We start from the raw sequence: 11,259 nt of genomic DNA, 5'->3' as shown, positions 1-11,259 counted from the left end.
ACGGAGACCTGACCCACTGAAGAGGAGTTTGGGAACGCTGCTATGTGCATGCCCTTCACGGAGAAGTCTGAAAGGATGCGCTTGAAATCATCTCTTTTTTTCTTCTTCTCTCTCTCTCTCTTGGAGTTTGGAGAGCTTTAAGCCAGCAGGAAAAGAGGTCCTGGGCAAAAAGCTTCCCCCCGCCAGCCATCTCAAGAGGCCCTTCTTTTGACTGCCATTACCAACTATTCTCCAATGATTTGGTCATTTGCAAGAACATAGAACAGATAATAGAACAGATAACAGAATAGGAGAGTTGGAAGGGATCTTGAAGGCCTTTTAGTCCAAGGGTCTCCAACCTTGGCAACTTTAAGACTTGTGGACTTCAACTCCCAGAATTCCTCAGCCAGCGGCTGAGGAATTCTGGGAGTTGAAGTCCACAAGTCTTAAAGTTGCCAAGTCTTAAAGTTGCCAAGTCCACAAGTCTTAAAGTTGCCTAGGACCCCTGTCCTAGTCCAACTGCTAGCCCATGCAGAAAGTTCTAATATATACTGTAATGTAGTATACAGGTAGTCCTCGACTTACGACAGTTCATTTAGTGACCGTTGAAAGTTGCCACGGCACGAAAAAAAAGTTGACTTAACGACTGTTTTTCACACTTACGACCAACACAGCATCCCCACATGATCAGAATTTGGATGATGCTGGGCCACTGGCTTATATTTGCGACGGTGTCCAGTGTCTCGGGTGTCATGTGATTCCCCCTTTTGTGACCCTCTGAATAAGCCAAAGTCAATGTGGGGAGGGGGGGAAGGAGACAGATTCACTTAACAACAGTGTTACTCATTTAACAACTGCAGGCGTTCACTGAACAGCCGTGGCAAGGAAAGTTGTAAAATGGGGGCAAAACTCACTTAACGAATGCCTCACTTCCTTTCCAATAGGAATTTTGGGTTGAAGTATGGTCGTAAGTTGAAGACTACCTGTACATGTGTACTGTAATGTAGTATATACATTATGGGTTGCTTATGCGTTATTTATATCCCCATATATCCTTTATGACAGGGATATCCTTGTCTTTTAGAATAGAATAACAAGAGTTGGAAGGGAAGGGACCTTGGAGGTCATCTAGTCTGACCCTCTGCCCAAGCAGGAGACCCTGCACCATTTCTGACCGATGGCAGTCCAGTCCCTTCTTGAAAGCCTCCAGGGATGAAGCTCCCACAACTTCTGAAGGCAACTTCTGTTCCATGGGTTGATTGTTCTCGCTGTCAGAAAATTTCTCCTTATTTCCAGGTTGAATGTCTCCTTGATCAGCTTCCATCCATTGTTCCTTCTCTGGCCTTTGATTGCTTTGGAAAATAGCTTGACCCCCCTCCTCTCTGGGGCAGCCCCTCCAATATTGGAAGATGCTCTCCTGTCTCCCCTGGTCCTTCTCTTCACTAGACCGGCCATGCCCATTTCCTGCAACCGTTCATCGTATGTTTTAGTCTCCAATCCCCCAATCATCCTGGTTGCTCTTCTCTGCACTTTTTCTACATGAGAGGACCTTCAGTTGAGCTCAGGCCAGCAACATACAAACTGTGTGACTCCGTTTTGGGGGGGGGGTGTTTGTAGATTTTTCTTGAGTCTGATGGAATGAGGACGATTGACATGCGAGGGAGCAGCTTCTAAGATTATAAGCTTACTTACGACCAACTTCAGCTCAGGGAAAATTTAACATCTTTTCATAAAATGTTTGGGTTCTTACAAGAGGTGTTATTTATTTAGTTCGTTGGATTTTTGTGTGTGTGTGTATTAGTCTGTCCTTATTTTTTTTATAAATAACTTAAGGTGGAGAACATACCCAACATACCTTCCTCCTCCTATTTTCTCCACAACAACCCTGTGAGTGGATTGGGGTGAGAGACAATAACTGGGACAGTCACCCAACTGGCTTTCGTGTCTAAGGCAGGACTAGAACTCACCGTCTCCTGGTGCTTGGCCCAAAGTCACTCAGTTGCTTTCATGCCTAAGGTTGCACTAGAACTCACCGTCTCCTGGTGATTGGCCCAAAGTCACCCAGCTGCCTTTCATGCCTAAAGTGGGACTAGAACTCACCGTCTCCTAGTGATTGGCCCAAAGTCACCCAGCTGCCTTTCATGCCTAAAGTGGGACTAGAGCTCACCATCTTCTGGTGCTTGCACCAAAGTCAGTCAGTTGCTTTCATGCCTAAGGCAGGACTAGAACTCACCGTCTCCTGGTGATTGGCCCAAAGTCACCCAGCTGCCTTTCATGCCTAAAGTGAGACTAGAGCTCACCATCTTCTGGTGCTTGCACCAAAGTCAGTCAGTTGCTTTCATGCCTAAGGCGGCACTAGAACTCACCATCTCCTGGGCTTGGCCCAAAGTTACCAGTTAGTTTTCATATCTAAAGCGGAACTAGAACTCACCGTCTCCTGGTGCTTGGCCCAAGTAACCCAGTCAGCTTTCATGCCTAAGGCAGAACTAGAATTCACCATCTCCTGGTGCTTGGCCCAAAGTTACCAGTTGGCTTTCCTATCTAAAGCAGAACTAGAACTCACCGTCTCCTGGTTTCTAACCTGGTGACTTCGCCACTAGATTCTGCCTGATGTTGGGGTTCCTGATGCTTTTGAACTCGGGTCTTGGAGAAGACATGTAAGAATATAATGGACACCCATTAAAGCTGAATACTCAACAAATCCACCCAATTCAGACCCAGATTTCCAGGCGCACAGTTTTATTTATTTATTTATTTATTAGTCATATTTCTATGCCGCCCACTTTTCAAGAGGACTTTGCTTCTAGCTGCAAGGAAGGTCGGCTTTGCTCTCAGCCTGGCAGCCAAACCCCTTTGGAAAAGTGCCCGCCTGGGGTCAGGGAGGCAGTGCAGGAGGAGGAGGAATGCCCTGGCTGAGAGTTGGCAGAGCTTCTGGGAAGCTTTAGAGCTCCAGATCCTCCTCCCCTCCCCACAGCCCTCCCCTCCTCCAGGCCCAGAGATTAGGAGCTGAAGGGATACCCCCACCCCACTGGTTTTAAAACTCCTTGCGGTTTTAAATTTATAATTGGTTTTAATTGGGTTATTTTAAATTGGTGGCCAAAATTATTTAATGTTTTTTAAATTGTTTTAAAATTTTATATGTTGTGTTTTTACCGTGGCTGTTCACCGCCCTGAGTCCTGTTGGAGAAGGGCGGTATACAAATAAAATAAAATAAAATAAAATAAAATAAAATAAAATAAAATAAAATAAAATAAAATAAAATAAAATAAAATAAAATAAAATAAAATAAAATAAAATAAATAAAGTGCCTCCAGCCCCCTCTGGGTGACCCCCACTGGAGGTTTTGAAGAAGAAATTGGATAGGCATTTGTCTGAAATAGTATAGAGTTTCCTGCTTCGGCAGAGGGGTTGGGATCGGGGTGAAATCCAACAGGTTCTGACAAGTTCTGGAGAACTGGTAGCAGAAATTTTGAGTACTGTTAGTTCGGAGAACCGGCAAATACCACCTCTGGCTGGTCCCAGACTGGGGTGGGAATGGAGATTTTGCAATATCCTTCCCTCAGGAGTGGGGAGGGAATGGGGATTTTGCAGTATCCTTCCCCCAGAGTGGGGAGGGAATGGAGATTTTGCAGTATCCTTCCCCCAGAGTGGGGAGGGAATGGGGATTTTGCAGTATCCTTCCCCTGCCACGCCCACCAAGCCATGCCCACCAAGCCACACCACACCCTCCAAGCCACGCCCACAGAACCGGTAGTAAAAAAAATTTGGATTTCAACACTGCCCTATACCATTTCAGTTGTCAATCTCTTCTTGGAAGCCTCCAATGTTGCAACAGCCACAACTTCTAGTGGCAAGCCGTTCCACTGATTAATTGTTCTCACGGTCAGAAAATTCTTCCTTATTTCCAAGGATCCATTGTTCCTTGTCTGGCCTTCAGGTGCTTTGGAAAATAGCTTGACCCCCTCGTCTCTGTGGCAGCCCCTCAAATATTGGAAGATGCTATCACATCTCCCCTGGCCCTTCCCTTCCCTTCCCTTCCCTTCCCTTCCCTTCCCTTCCCTTCTCTTCTCTTCTCTTCTCTTCTCTTCTCTTCTCTTCTCTTCTCTTCTCTTCTCTTCTCTCCTCTCCTCTCCTCTCCCCTCCCCTCCCCTCCCCTCCCCTCCCCTCCCCTCCCATCCCATATTTTCCATTCCTTCCCTTCCCTTCCCTTCCCTTCCCTTCCCTTCCCTTCCCTTCCCTTCCCTTCCCTTCTCTTCTCTTCTCTTCTCTTCTCTTCTCTTCTCTTCTCTTCTCTTCTCTTCTCTTCTCTTCTCTTCTCTTCACTTCACTTCACTTCACTTCACTTCACTTCACTTCACTTCACTAGCCAGGCCCAGTTCCTGCAACCGTTCATCGTATGTTTTACTCTCCAGTCCCCTCATCATCCTGGTTGCTCTTCTCTGCACTCTTTCTAGAGTCTCAAGATATTTTTTCTAGTGTGGTGACCAAAACTGGATGCAGGACTCTAGGTGTGGCCTTACTAAGGCTTTAGGGTCTCCTGGTCTGAGCAGGGGGTTGGACTAGAAGACCTCCAAGGTCCCTTCCAACTCTGTTATTCTATTCTGCTAGTTTAATGAAAAGGAGGACTGGGGGGGGGGACAGGATAACAGTCTTCCAATATTTGAGGGGCTGCCACAGAGGGTGGGAGGAGGGGGTGTCAAACTATTCTCCAAGGCACCTGAAGACCAGACAAGGAAGAATCAAGGAGAGATTCAACCTGGAAATATGGAGGAATTTTCCGACAGTGAGAACAATCAACCCATGGACCAGAAGTTGCCTTCAGAAGTTGTGGGAGCTTCATCACTGGAGGCTTTCAGGAAGAGACTGGACTGCCATCGGTCAGAAATGGTGTTGGGTCTCCTGCTTGGGTGGGGGGTTGAACTAGATGACCTACAAGGTCCCTTCCAACTCTGTTAATCTGTAAAAAAAGGATGCTGAGACTCTAGAAAGAGTGCAGAGAAGAGCAACGAAGAGGATGAGGGGACTGGAGGCTAAAACATACGATAAATGGTTGCAGGAACTGGGCCTGGCTAGTCTAGGGAAGAGAAGGACCAGGGGAGACAGGAGAGCATCTTCCAATATTTGAGGGGCTGCCACAGAGAGGAGGAAGGGGGTCAAGCTATTTTCCAAAGTCAGAAGGAATCATGGATGGAAACTGATCAAGGAGAGATTCAACCTGGAAATAAGGAGGAATTTTCCGACAGTGAGAACAATCAACCCATGGAGCAGAAGTTGCCTTCAGAAGTTGTGGGAGCTTCATCACTGGAAGCTTTCAAGAAGAGACTGGACTGCCGTCGGTCAGAAATGGTGTAGGGTCTCCTGATTGGGCGGGAGGTTGGACTAGATGACCTCCAAGGTCCCCTCCAACTCTGTTAATCTTTATCTGTATGTGTAAATTGAAGGTAGTCTTCAACTTGTAGTAAGACCGGGGCTTAGGAGCAGGCGCTCCTGGCTGGCTCGGGGGCTGCTGCGCCTTCCCAGCGAGCGGGGGAGCAGCTGCGGTGCGGGGCTGCGTTCCCAGCGCTGGAGCGCGGGAGGCCGGGCCGGGGGTGTGGGAACCAGACAGCCCGGGCACAGTTCATCGGGGGGCGGGGGGGGTTGTTGAGGCTTCCTCCAGCGCCCCCAGGGAGGGTCCGGCCCCTTCTTCCCCCCGCGGACGCCAGCAGCGGCTCCTCCGTCCCGACACGGGCTTTGCGCTGCCGGAGCGAAGCGGGGAAAGAGCCGCCAGTGGCTGTCTCTGCGTCCCGCGTGGGAGTGGGTCTCCTCTTGCCTCCTTTGGCCCCACAGCCGGCCGCCCCGACCCTGGAAGCTGCCTTCGCACAACCTAGAAACTCAGGGTTGATCCGTGCGGACCCAACTAGAGAACAATATCAGTGATCAGTGGGAGGGAGGTTTGAGGAGGAGGCGGACGAGGAGGACTGGGGGGCTCCTTAGTGCTCTCTGGGCTTGGTGCTTTTCTTGCAGCCGTTTTAGGACCCAACTACCGAACATCATCAGTGATACAAGGGAGTGAGGTTTGAAGAGGAGAAGGAGGAAGAGAAGGAGAAGGAGAAGGAAGGAAGATGGAGATTGGAGGAGAAGGAGAAGGAGAAGGAAGGAAGATGGAGATTGGAGAAGGAGAAGGAGAAGGAGGAGGAGGAGAAGGAGGAGAAGGAGGAGGAGAAGGAGGAGAAGGAGAAGGAGAAGGAGGAGAAGGAGGAGAAGGAGGAGGAGAAGGAGGAGAAGGAGAAGGAGAAGGAGGAGGAGAAGAAGGAGAAGGAGAAGGAAAAGCAGAAGGAGAAGGAAGGAAGATGGAGATTGGAGAAAAAGAAGGAGAAGGAAAAGATGGAGATTGGAGAAGGAGAAGGAAAAGGAGAAGGAAAAGGAGGAGAAGGAGAAGGAGGAGGAGAAGGAGGAGAAGGAGAAGGAGGAGGAGAAGGAGAAGGAAAAGCAGAAGGAGAAGGAAGGAAGATGGAGATTGGAGAAGAAGAAGGAGAAGGAAGGAAGATGGAGATTGGAGAAGGAGAAGGAAAAGGAGAAGGAGGAGGAGGAGGAGGAGGAGGAGAAGGAGAAGGAGAAGGAAAAGGAGGAGGAGAAGGAGGAAAAGGAGAAGGAGGAGAAGGAGAAGGAGGAGAAGGAAAAGGAGAAGGAGAAGGAGGAGGAGAAGGAGAAGGAAAAGGAAAAGGAGAAGGAAAGAAGATGAAGATTGGAGAAGGAGAAGGAGAAGGAGAAGGAAGGAAGATGGAGATTGGAGAAGGAGAAGGAGGAGAAGGAGGAGAAGGAGAAGGAGAAGGAGAGGAAGAGGAAGAAGAACCGGAAAAGGAGGGGAAGAAAGAAGGAGGAAAGAGGAGGAGAGAGGGTAAGAAATGGAGGAAGAAGAAAGGAGAGGGGAAAGAGGAGAGGAAGTAGAAAAGGGAAGGAGAGGAGGAATGAGGAAAGTAGAAAGAAACAGAAGAAGAGAGAGAAGGGAAGAAGAAAAGGAAAGGTGGTATTAAAATAAAGGAAGGAGATGGTAGAAGAGCAGACCTGAACAACTAATTAACAAATGGAAGTTAAAGAACAAGATGAATGAATAATGATTAATGATGGACAAAAGACTGTACATTTGAATATGTTGATAAAAAATAAAAATAAAAAACTTTTTTAAAAAAAAGGAAGAGGAAGAAGAAGGAAAAGGAGAGGGAGAAGAAGGAGAAGGAGAAGGAAGAGGAAGGGGAAGGAGAAGGAGAAGGAAAAGGAGAAGGAGAAGGAGAAGACAGTTGCATTCTCAGTGGTCCCTGGGCTTGATAGTTTTCTTGCAGACATCTCAGGACCCAACTATGGAACATCATCAGTGATAGAAGGGAGTGATGTTTGAAAAGGAGGAGGAGGAGGAAAAGGAAGACTGTGGGGTCCTTGATGATCTCTGAGCTTGGTAGTTTTCTTGCAGATGTTTCATTACCCAGTTAGGGAATACCATCAGTGCTGGAGGAGGAGGAGGAGGAGGAGGAGGAGGAGGAGGAGGAGGAGGAGGAGGAGGAGGAGGAGGAGGAGGAGGAGGAGGAGGAGGAAGACTGTGGAGTCCTTGGTGCTCTCTGAGCTGGGTGGTTTTCTTGCAAACGTTTCATGACCAGACTAGGGAACATGAGCAATACTAAGGAAGGAAGGACCTCCCTCCCCCACTAGCGCTACCACTGATGATGTTCCCTAGTTGGGTCACGAAACGTCTGCAAGAAAACCAGATAGAAAGGTAGGAAAAACACATAAATAAAGACATTAAATTAACTGCCCACCACCAGGGTAACAAGATATAGTCTCCTTTAATTGTGTAGATTTTTTTTAAAAAGATGGCCATGATCAAGAAATGATTTGCCACGGTTACTTTCAGGATATTCTCCCAACTGTTCAGCCTAAAGCTTTCCTTGTGGTGCCCCATCCGAGGACTAAAACCAGTTTCTTTGCTTTTCCATATCAAGAAAGACATGCTGGCTGGGGAATTCTGGGAGTTGAAGTCCACCCGTCTTAAACGCTGGCAAGGTTTAAGAAACAAATTGCAGATAGCATCTTTAAACACACTTAATCTGGTGTTTAGTCTAGTCTGGACGAACGTACAAAATTCCCCATTACCGCATCCTTAATTAAAGCAAGCGATTGGAGAACAGGTCCATGCAAAATCACACCGAGTGGGTTAACAATGCTTGTGTTTTATTACTGAGTGGGTGGCTGGGGAATTCTGGGAGTTGAAGTCCAAACAACTTCACAGTTTGCTCTCTAAGCAAACAAGGACGGGGAAATGGGGAACTTCCAGCTTCCTGCGGATTGTGACTCACACCCTGGCACAACACTGCTCTGCCTTTAGCTATCTAGCCATTTAAGGCTGGCAATCATCCTCCAACAGGGCCACGCTTGCAACTTCAACGGCAAAGAAATTGGCAACCGGATTGCCAACTGACCAGATGTGCTTCACTGCTATGTTTAATTCGATTTGCAGAAGAAAGCAAAATTTGATACGATTTGGAGACCTCGGCCCTGGCAGGCAGGCAAACGAACCCTTGCCCTTTAAAGAGTTAGAAACACAGAACCATCAAGACAGGCAGTCCTCGACTTACAACAGTTCGTTTAGTAACCGTTCAAAGTTACAGCGGCGCTGAAAAAAAGGAACTTACGACCATTTTCCACACTTACGACCATTGCAGCATCCCCGTGGTCAAATGATCAAAATTCAAACACTTGGCAATTATTCGATTTAGAATAACAGAGTCGGAAGGGGCCTTGGAGGTCCTCTAGTCCAACTCCCTGCTTAGGCAGGAAACCCTACACCACTTCAGACAAATGGTTATCCAACATCTTCTTAAAAATTTCCAGTATTGGAGCATTCACAACTTCCGGAGGCAAGTTGTTCCACTGATTCATTGTTCTAATTGCTCTAACTGATTCATATTTATGACGGTTGCATTTTCCCGGGGTCACGTGATCCCCGTTTGCAACCTTCTGGCGAGCCAAATCCATGGGAAAGCCAGACTCATTTAACGACCAGACTCACTTAATGTTACTTAACAACTGCAGTGACTCATTTTACCACTATGGCAAGAAAAGTTGTAAAACGGAACTAAACTTACTTAAATGTTTCATTAGTGGCAGGAATTTGGGGCTCAGTTATGGTCATAAGTAGAGGACTACCTTTATTTGGGTTTGCAGCAGGAGAACTCTCTCTTTAAAGGGCCAGAAACAGAGAACCATCAATCAAGAGGAAATTATAATTCATTTTTAATTTTGGAAAGCCTGGTCCAGCTCAGACAAATTCTTTTCCTCTGCAGCCAGTCCCACTCCCCAAAATCTTCTTTAGTCTGAAGAAGACTGAAATAAACTTGCTTTTAAAAAAAGCTTTCCTGTCCATTCCTTAAAAAGACAGCGGTTTTAAATCAAAGTTTCTTTCTCTCTTTTTTGTTAATCTTTAAAATAAAACGGTGCTTTCAAATACGATGACTTTTTTTTCTTTCCCTTTTAAAATGTGGTGCCTCTCTTATTGGTCTGGCTGGATAGGAAACATGTAAGTGAATCCCTGCCTTCCGTATTGTACAATTACAGGCAGTCCTCGACATATGAGCCTTGATAGTACAGTGGTCTAAAGCACCCTGTTATTAAGACCAGCTGCCTGCAATTACTGCTGGTTCGAATCTCGCCAGGCTCAAGGTTGACTCAGCCTTCCATCCTTTCTAAGGTAGGTGAAATGAGGACCCAGATTATGGGGGGCAATAAGCTGACTTTGTATAAATATACAAAAGTATGAAAGCTGTTGCTTAACGCCTTGTAAGCCGCCCTGAGTCTCCGGAGAAGGGCAGCATATAAATAAATAAAAAAAAAAAAAATACGACCACAACCGAGCCCCAAATTTCTGTTCTTGCTAAGCGAGACGGTTGTTAAGTGAGCTTTGCCTCCATTTTACCACCTGTCTTGCTGCAATCGTTAAGGGAATCGGTGCGGTTGTTAAATGAGTCACACGGTTGTTAAGTGAACCCGGCTCCCCCATGGACATTGCTGGACAGAACATCGCAAAAGGGGACCGTGGGACATTGCGACCGTCATAAATATGAGTCAGCGGCCAAAGCCTTTGAACATGGGACCAGGGGATGCTGCAATGGTCGTAAGAGTGAAAAACGATCCCAAGTCACTTTTTCTAGTGCCGTCATAACTTGGAACGGTCATTAAATGAATGGTCATAAGTCGAGGACTTGTTTTTGTTTTGTTTTTTTCCCTAGCCCATTCTGCAGTAAAGCTAAATATCTTGGATCTTCCTTGGCTGTGTTCACACAACATACTTAAACTGACGAGTGCATTAAACCCTTTTCTGGATTTGCAACCAGCAAAAATCAAGTTCAAACTGATTTGAATTTAGGAAAGTTAACAACAGCAGACAGGTAGTCCTCGACCTACGACCACAATGGAGCCCACCATTTCTGTTATTAAGTGAGACATTTGTTCAGTGAGTTTGGCCCCCGTTTTACGACCTTCCTCGCCTCGGTTGTTAAAACGTATATCACTGCGGCTGATAAGGGAGTAACCCGGTTGTTAAGTGAATTGGGCTTCCCCCATTGACGTTGCTTTGTCAGAAGGTCGCAAAACCTAACACCAAGACCGTCATAAATATGAATCAGCTGCCAAGTGTTTGAGTTTTGATCACCTGATCATGGGGATGTTGCAAAGTTAATTACTGTGAAAAGAGGTCATAAGTCACTTTTTCCCAGTGCCGTCGTAACTTTGAACCGTCACTAAATGAACAGTTGCAAGTCAAGGACTACCTGAACTTCTTTCACTCATTGGTGTAACAGTGTGAGTGTGCAAAGACCACCCAAATTTGCACTGTAAACTGATGACGTGGCTTGTTTCAGCCTTAGGACCTTCCTTACGTAGGCAATCCTCAAGTTACAACTGTTCGAAGTTAGAACAGAAGTGAAAAAAGCCACAAAGTACCAGTCCTCACACTTACGACCATCTTCAGCATTCCTTCCCCCCCCCCGCAGTCACATGATCAAAATTTGGGCCCTTGGCAACCGGCATGCATTTACGACGGTTGCAACATCCCGTCGCTCTGTGATCCCCATTTGTGACTTCCCAGCAAAGTCAAATTCGCTTAACGACTGCATGATTCACCTAACAACCACAGCAATACATTTAACAACTGAGGCCAAAACCATCGTGAAATGAGGCGCAACTCACTGAACAGCTGCCTCGCTGAGCGATGGAAATTTGGGCTCAACGGTGGCCATGAAGATTCGGTTAAT

The sequence above is a fragment of the Pantherophis guttatus genome, chromosome 3, assembly GCF_059756535.1.
Source record: "Pantherophis guttatus breed Tessera chromosome 3, ASM5975653v1, whole genome shotgun sequence".
Classification (NCBI taxonomy): domain Eukaryota; kingdom Metazoa; phylum Chordata; class Lepidosauria; order Squamata; family Colubridae; genus Pantherophis; species Pantherophis guttatus.
This window is presented reverse-complemented; position numbering follows the sequence as displayed.